This window comes from Olea europaea, chromosome 15 (assembly GCF_002742605.1).
Source record: "Olea europaea var. sylvestris chromosome 15, O_europaea_v1, whole genome shotgun sequence".
Taxonomy (NCBI): Eukaryota; Viridiplantae; Streptophyta; class Magnoliopsida; order Lamiales; family Oleaceae; genus Olea; species Olea europaea.
In genome coordinates this window covers 5,228,027-5,236,222 of record NC_036251.1, presented here as the reverse complement: position 1 = coordinate 5,236,222, position 8,196 = coordinate 5,228,027, and the positions used below count along the sequence as shown (strand labels likewise).

The window sequence follows — 8,196 nt, the reverse complement described above, 5'->3', positions numbered from 1 at the left end:
ATAATTCATCCAAGAAATAATTAACTATCATCGTTTTAAAATTTTGAATAAATGTATAAAATACACTTATGATATTTGATCAAAGAAAATAGACCCCACACTTTACAAAGAGTAAGTAAGGCCTTTCACTTTTGATGTCTCTCTTGTAGTTGGAAGATAACCTTTTGATGACAGGTAGTGGTGGGTGTGGGTTGGGTTGGGTCAGTTTTTGCCCCAACCCAACACGATCAGTTTGATCTAAAATCAAACCAACCCAATCCAAGTAAATGTTGAAACTCAGCCCAATCAAGTGTCGCTCGGGTTGGATTGGGTTGGTCGGTTTGGACAAATTGTAATTTATTACCATATAATCAAACAAAAAGAAGAGTGAATGAAAAACTAAAAAATGTAAAATGCATAGAACATTTCATTTAGGCTTTAGCAATACTAAGTATTAGGTGAAAAGAACACAAAAGGCAGGAAACTTGAAAAATGGAGAAGCAGACATTAAATTAGAAAAACAAAAAAGGAAGGTTTATTTTCATTAAGTCAAAATCACCTAATATTCTTTGAGTGGTCGTGTGCATGGTGCCTTTGCATCACTCTTCAAGTTCTTGCTTCGGATCTACAGGCTCATCATCAGATCTAGATTAACAAAACAAGTTTGCACAACAAACAATGATACTTATTAAATTGATATCAACCCAAAAAGTAAGACAATAGCCAAATTTTTTTTTTTCAAATTTAACTTCTTAATTATTATTTATCTCAAATTTTTAATAGTTTTAGGCAATAACAAGCAAATTATACTTCACAAGCTTATTTGAAATGTGAGAAATCGATTTATTCAGAAGTTAGATCAAGCCTCTATATAAAACGTTAACGTTTATTTTCTCTTCAACATTTATGTCCATAATTCATATAACCATTCTACAAGATACTTTTGTAAACCAGTACAAGACTTAATTATCCTAAGAGATAAAGATTATGGGAAGAACCAATCGAAGTCTTGAGTTATCCATTGTGATTTGAGAAATTCGATATAAAAATTTGTCTATTAGAAATTATAATGGGATTCTTGTTATAATTTTATGAAACTCTAAATCTTAAAAATAGCAATTTTACGTTTAGGCAATTTATTTCTCTTTCCCTTTCTTTTTTTTTTTTCAATTTTAAATAGGTGGGTTGGGTTGGGTCAGTTTTTATGAGTTAACCCACAAACCGACCCAACCCGACTATCAAAAAATCGAACCCACTTAAAAACAACAAAAAAACAACCCAACCCAGCCAGGTTGGGTCAGTTTGGGCCGTTTGAGCGGGTTCGATTGGATTTTGCCCACCTCTAATGACAGGTATCTGAGTGAGTTTTGTTGGTTTGCAGGGAATGAAACTACAATGACATACTGGTTGGTGAACAACTTTTAAATTGGAAGAATTGTAGTTTGGTAGTGTCATGACTGCAATTTTGCTTGTGAATGAAAGAATGGCCACAATTGCATTACAAGAAAATCACATAAATCCATCAGCTTTCTTGTGGCCTAATGATCCTCTAATCTTAATTTTGTACAAAAAGCTAGACTGGCCTCTCTAACTCCACTAAAATGTCAAAAAGAAAAAAAGTACACAATATAAATACTTTCTCAAATGTACGCTCCTTATGTTCACATGTTTTGTGAGAGGATCTTTACTAGCTTTTAATAGTGATGGAAGTACAACATGTCTGGGACTTGATTATAAATTGTGAGTTCTAGGCAATGCGTGGATGATAAAATGGGTAATGATTGTAAATTTTAAAAATTGTATGGATAAAATTATATTTCATTAGTCACTCTCATAATTCACATAGGATAGATATTTTATCATTGGGACTTGAAAAAGTTTGAAATTTTCTTTTTGGCTAAATGCTGTATTTATAAGCATCTCCAATAAATTCTTTAAACATAATATCTTCTCTATTTTAAAGAGTCAACCTTTAAAATTGTACTCTAAAAACTCTTTAAATTAACATTTTAATTTAGAAAGTGAGTTTGGCTCTCCAAATTTGAAGAGCCAAATTCACTATATATAATTGAATACATTCAAAGTGCTTAATTTTCCATTGAGGAAAATAATAAAATTAGGAAGGAAACTAGTAAAAATGGAAGATGGGTAAAAACAATAAATATTTTTTAAGAGTAGTAAAATTAAGTATAAAATATAAAGAGATTTTTGGAGTATTTAAAAATTTGTACTCTTTAAATCTATAGCTATTTTTTAAATTGTAAAATATGATTTTAAAAATAAAGAATCTTTTGAATATGTTCTAACAAAACAAAATAAAAGAGAAAAAAATAGCAAATTTTAGCATTTAGTTAGACAGTAAAGAACTATTAAACTTGTTTACAGTCATTTAATTTCAATGAAATTTTAATTGGGTTATTAAGTCCTTGTTTGAGCCTCACTCTTTGGGAAAATACATTTTAAATAGTATTTTAATATCATTTCAATCATACATTTTTTGATAAAATAATATTACTCGCAAATTTGAAATTTTTTCTTATTTTTTATCCACACATTTTCTATCAACACACTATTCAAAAATGTATTTTTATAACAAAAATGAGATTCAAACAAGGGCTAAACTTTAATTCATCTTAATTGAGTTACTAACACTACGTTACTTATTATCTCAAGTTATTGAATCTCAAATTGATGAAAATCACTTTGAATGTTGTTCTTCTATCTAAGGTCATGTTTGATAGCACTATACTTTCTATGAAAAATGAAATTTAAATTCCAACTTCCCTTTTGGCTATTTGATAATATATTTTTTCCATGGAATTTGGTTTTCTTGGAAGCTGGAATTTTCTTGGTTTTGCTATGACAGGAATTGGTTTTTCTAGGATACTGTTACCTTTTTATTTATTTGGCAATGGAAACAAGTTCTATTCCTAATTGTAAAAAAATATTTTTCTTTAATTGATAATTTTCATATAAAACAAAGTCAAACGAATATCAAAAGATAGATAATTTTCTTTGCCTTTATTTTTTATTTTTTTGCAATGGTAACAAATTTTATCCCAAATACTGGTAAATTTTATCCCTTTAATTAACAATTTTTATGTAAAATAAAGTCAAATAAATATCAAAAAACACTTTTATTTTAATATTTTTAATGTGAGAAATTATACTAATTAAACACAATAATTGACAATTCCTAATAAAACAATTTTTGGGCAATTCAATTCTCTGGAATTCGTTTTCTTTCCACCCAAATTTCATCTTTATAATCAAACGGACCCTAATAGTTATGTAGCACTCTAGAATCATAAGTGATAAAATGAAGGTTATTAAAATGTTTTCAATCCCATTATTTGGGAAAAAAAATAGATTTTGGAATAGTGAATTTTTGGAAAGTGTATGATTAAAAAGTTGGAAAAATTTAAGTTTGCGTGTATTATTATTTTATTAAGAGAATATGTAGTTGAAAATAAGTTTTAAGAATAATATACTCTAAAAAATGAGCTCAAACAAGTGCTTAAATGTTAAAAAGCATATCTTTTTATTTTAACACTTCTAAATGGTGTTAATATAATAAGTTGCCATGTCATGCAACCTTACATGAAATATATATTGCAATATGATTGATTACTATGCAATTTTAATCAATTTGGCATATTGAAATTTAACTACCAAATTTAGTCCCATTGTGTGAAATTGATTTTTTAAAAAGCAAATGTGATTAAAAATTAGGGTTGGCCCATGACAAATGAATCATGATAAAAGCTAGGCTACTTGCTTCAGGCACCACAGATTATATGAAAAATAAAATAAATTGAGCCCAAAGCTCAAGCCAAGTCTCGATTTTTAGATCGAGCTTTGGCTCAGCTTGGGAAAAAGAGTTCGAGCCCTTTTGGCTTGGGATACGCTATCTTCGACTAATGAGTTGGGTCGACTTGACTCATTTGCATCTCTAATAATTGCAAATGAAATTTACCCAAAGGGGATTCGGACAATAAATATAGGTGCCAGTTTGAGCCCCACTTTTTGTTAAGAATGTATTTTTGAATAGTAGATTAATGGAAAATGTGTTATTAAAATATATAAAAAAAAATTGAATTTATATGTAGTAGTATTTTTTGGAGGGATATGTCGTTCAAAAGAAAAGAAAGAAAAATATATTTAGGAAATAATGTGATTATGCCATTGTTTGAGCCACATTATTGGGATAAAAATGTATTTTTGAATAGTGTATTGATGGAAAATGTGTGGTTAAGAAATAAGAAAAAAATTTGGATTTACATGTAATATTATTTTATTAAAAATGTGCAGTTGAAATGATGTTAAATTACTGTTGAAAAATGTATTTTTTTGAAAAAAACTGGCTCAAACACAAAGTATATAAGGACTATATTGAATGAACTTATCCTCGTGTCGAATCTCCCATCTCTGAAAAGAAGTGATGACTTATCCGACGTGAGCTTTAATAGCTATGGTTACTGATGCTATAGCTAATCTGCTTGAGCAGTTGCTGCAGTATTAGATGGTCTAATGGCATGGAAGACACTTAAGAGGATGTGCTCTTCTTAACCTAATAATGGAGCGTGATATTTGCGGAAATGTTCCTGTCATAAGTATGAAGACACTCTATTTTTTTTCTTCAAGTTATATTTTATATATTGATGCTAATTAAACAATCTTTTTCTTGAGCATGCAGTGATGTCTTCAGCGAATTCGATTAATATTATTCTGAAATAATTTACTTTAAAAGGAGCTGCCGACTTTCTTATTAAGCCTGTTAGAAAGAATGAGATGAAGAATGTTACAACCCAAGTTTTCTAGTCAAAATTCAAATGTTGACTAGTCAAAGTCAAAGTCACTTAAGGACTAAAATGAAATTAAATATTTTATTGGGGTTTATTTTATAATTAGCCATATATGAGGGTTAAATTGGCTACAATTTAAAGTTGAGAATTTACTTATATATATTTGGAAGTTTAGAATTTAAAAGTTATATTCTATTAAAGAATAGGGACCTTCCTTAGCAATTTTGAACAAGTGGCATTTATATTCAAACTTTGACCATTCTTTTCCACAAAAATCACACACTAACACACACTAAAGTGTGTTGAACGAGAGAAAACGTAGAGAAGAGGAGAAAGGGAAGAAAAGAAAAAGAAAGGAAGAAAAAGAAAAAGAAAAAGGAAAGAAGAAATCTTGTGCCAACTACTTCAATCTTGTTTATTTAATTCTTCAAGAGGTAAGGTTAATAATTTATGATTTAGTTTTTGTAAATTTTTGTTTAGGGTTTTAAATTTATAGCTTATACTTGAAAAATATGATAAGGAATCTAACTATTTGAGTATTTGGAGCTAGTTAATAGATTGGAAAAAAATGATATTTAGATATTAGGGTTTTGTCATATATGGCTAAATCCGAAAATTTGGGGAAATATATGAATTCTTGTTATTTTCCCTTTTGATTGTTTTATGGTATTATTAAGTTAGATTAGTTGAAAATAACTTATCTTATGCTTGAATTCTCACTTTGGATGAATATGGAGAATATAAGAAAGGAGCTTTTGATAAGATTTATGTATTTAGTTAAAAGAGAATTTAAATAAGGAATGTGGATGATTATTATCATAAAAAAAACTTGTTGAATCTTTACGGGGCAGCCGGGAAAGGTTAGTATTAAAGAGTGAGGGATGTAGAGTGATTCGAAATTAAGTGAACGTATGTTTAAGTAACCAAATAAAAAGATAAATATTAAGTCTCAGCTTATTGCTTATTGAGGGATATATATATTTTATTTTATTTTGATGATAAGAAAGGGTTATTATTGAGAAATCCTTTGTAACTGTATATGGATGGAATTGAAGTAGCTTATATTTATGATCGTTTCAAGAGGGGATTTGGACGTGGGAACAGCATATCAGCCCCGTTAGTCCAGCCTAGAATTGTGAGTGAAGAATCTATATTTTCAAAAAGAAGATTTTCTTTTTATTTTATAGAAGCATGTTAATTACATGAAATGCTTTATTTTTGAGAAATAGTAAATGAGTATGATTATTTTGGAATTATCATAAAATAATTGATGTGATTATCGTACTCTAATGCACTGAGGGGCTACGGCCGTGTATTAGAGTCATGTATTTAACTCTTATCCACTGAAGGGCTACGACCGTGGGTAAAGTTATCCATTATATACTGAGGGGCTACAGCCGTGTGTAAGGGTAACTCTTATCCACTGAGGGGCTACGACCATGGATAAAGTTATCCATTATACACTGAGGGGCTACAGCCGTGTATAATGATGATTATGTTGTTTCCATCTTGTACACTGAGGGGCTACGGCCATGTACAGAATATTGATCAGACGGTTTATTTACATATGATTTATAGCTTTCAGATCATTAGTAGATGTTTACGTGGGATATATATTTTGACGTGAATTTTAATTATATAGTGGATTATTAGTCTTCAGCTTACATTTTTCCCTTTTACAGTTCAGCTTGTGGATTTTAGATTATGGTTTTTGATTATTGAATTGTCTAATGTACTTACTCATCTCGTTATATATATATATATATATCTTTACACACAAAGGACAGTACAACCATCTTTTAAGCACTTCACTCACTGAGATTATTATCTCATATTTTCCTGAACTTTTCCTTATAGGAGGCTGTTGACTAAGCTGTGGTGGAGATTATTTTGATAGTTTTGCAGCCATTGCTACCACCAATTGTAGGTTCTTTTGTTTGAAATTGTGTGATTATCAAGTAAAATATTTGCATCATATTGGATGAAAATTATTTTGGTATTTATATACACCAATGATCACGATGTAATATTATAATCTAAATTGCTTTCTATTATCCTTTTGAGAGGCAGTTTTGATGTATATGTTATGGATGTTTTTGGCTAAACGAACAAATGATATTATTATGTTGGTATTTTATTGGAGTTTAGAAAGATTTTAATTGTCAAATAAAGCTTTATTATTAAAGTTTAGCTACTTTTGCCTTGGTGATGGGTCCAGTTCCTAGCTGGTACTTATCATCGGCTCATGTCACGTCTTGAATCTTAGGACGGGACGTGTCAAAGAACCTTAGGCAGCATGTGTGGAGAAGGAGAAGACAAATTGTATTCTCTATCTCCCCCCAACCCCCAAATTTCTCTCCGTCCTATGCCATGTATAAACTTCTGTTCAGTTCATAAAATGTAATGAGTTACTTACTCTAAACATTCATTTTTGCCAGCAAAGTCCAGGAAATGTCATTCAGAACTTAATTGTTGTTCAAAGGAACGTGGACACGGCATCTGATAATAATGCGATAAGTAACCATTCCAGCAATGATCTGGCATCTGCTAAGAGAAACAAGCTATGCGGCAATTCTGCAAGTAATTCACAAGTATCATAATTCAATTCAATCTAGTATGTATCTGCATGTGTATGTATGATCAAGACAAGTGCAGATGTGATAATGTAACTCAAACTTAAAGCTCCATTTTTTCTTCTGGGAAATATTCCTCCAAGGGCCTACTTTTGCATCAAAGACTTTTAAGTTCTATAGAATTTTAGACAGATGGACAAGTCCTCCTGATTTAAGATTATACTCCATTGAACAATATATGACATTGCAATTAATACTATGCCCCCATCTGGGTGCGATTGTGGTTTTGGAGAATCAATTCTCCTGTCTTTTCAGGTGGCCCACATGAAGGCTTTCTGGTTCCTCATGCAAGAGTTCCATTTACTAAATTACACATTTGCCCACATTCACAACAACTTTGCACTGACAATTAATACACCTTTTGACCGAATTGTTGCAGGAACAATTGGTGAGAGAATACAAAATGGTGGGTCCCATTAACAAGTGCAATATTTTTTGTCCACTACCATTTTGTCACACGGAATTGAAATGCAACAACACCGACTGGTTTCATAATTGTTTATTCATGATAACATTTTTTTCGTGTCTACTTTCGACCAAACAAAATACACGTGTTTATTGTTGTGTCAGATAATCTCTGAACATATCCCACTCATCTTGTCGTGACTCCGATGCATTCATTTCCGCTAAAGCTTCGTCACGTGCGCTTGGTAGCTCCACTTCTGCTGCGTCGTGGTCCGTCTTCACTCTTAGGAATGCTTCGTCCACCACACCCGCCCGTCGAAGAAAGTTATGAATGGCCATGGTTACAATTACAACATGTGTTTGCACGTCGACCG

General features: G+C 30.8%; 1 long non-coding RNA gene across 1 annotated transcript; it reads left to right on the top strand.

Moving 5' to 3' along the window:
• Positions 1-4,884: 4,884 nt before the first annotated feature.
• Positions 4,885-7,519, top strand: LOC111409909. Its single transcript, XR_002705583.1, has 3 exons — positions 4,885-5,218; positions 6,642-6,707; positions 7,223-7,519. It is a non-coding gene; the product is annotated as an uncharacterized LOC111409909 (long non-coding RNA).
• The last annotated feature ends 677 nt before the right edge of the window (positions 7,520-8,196 follow it).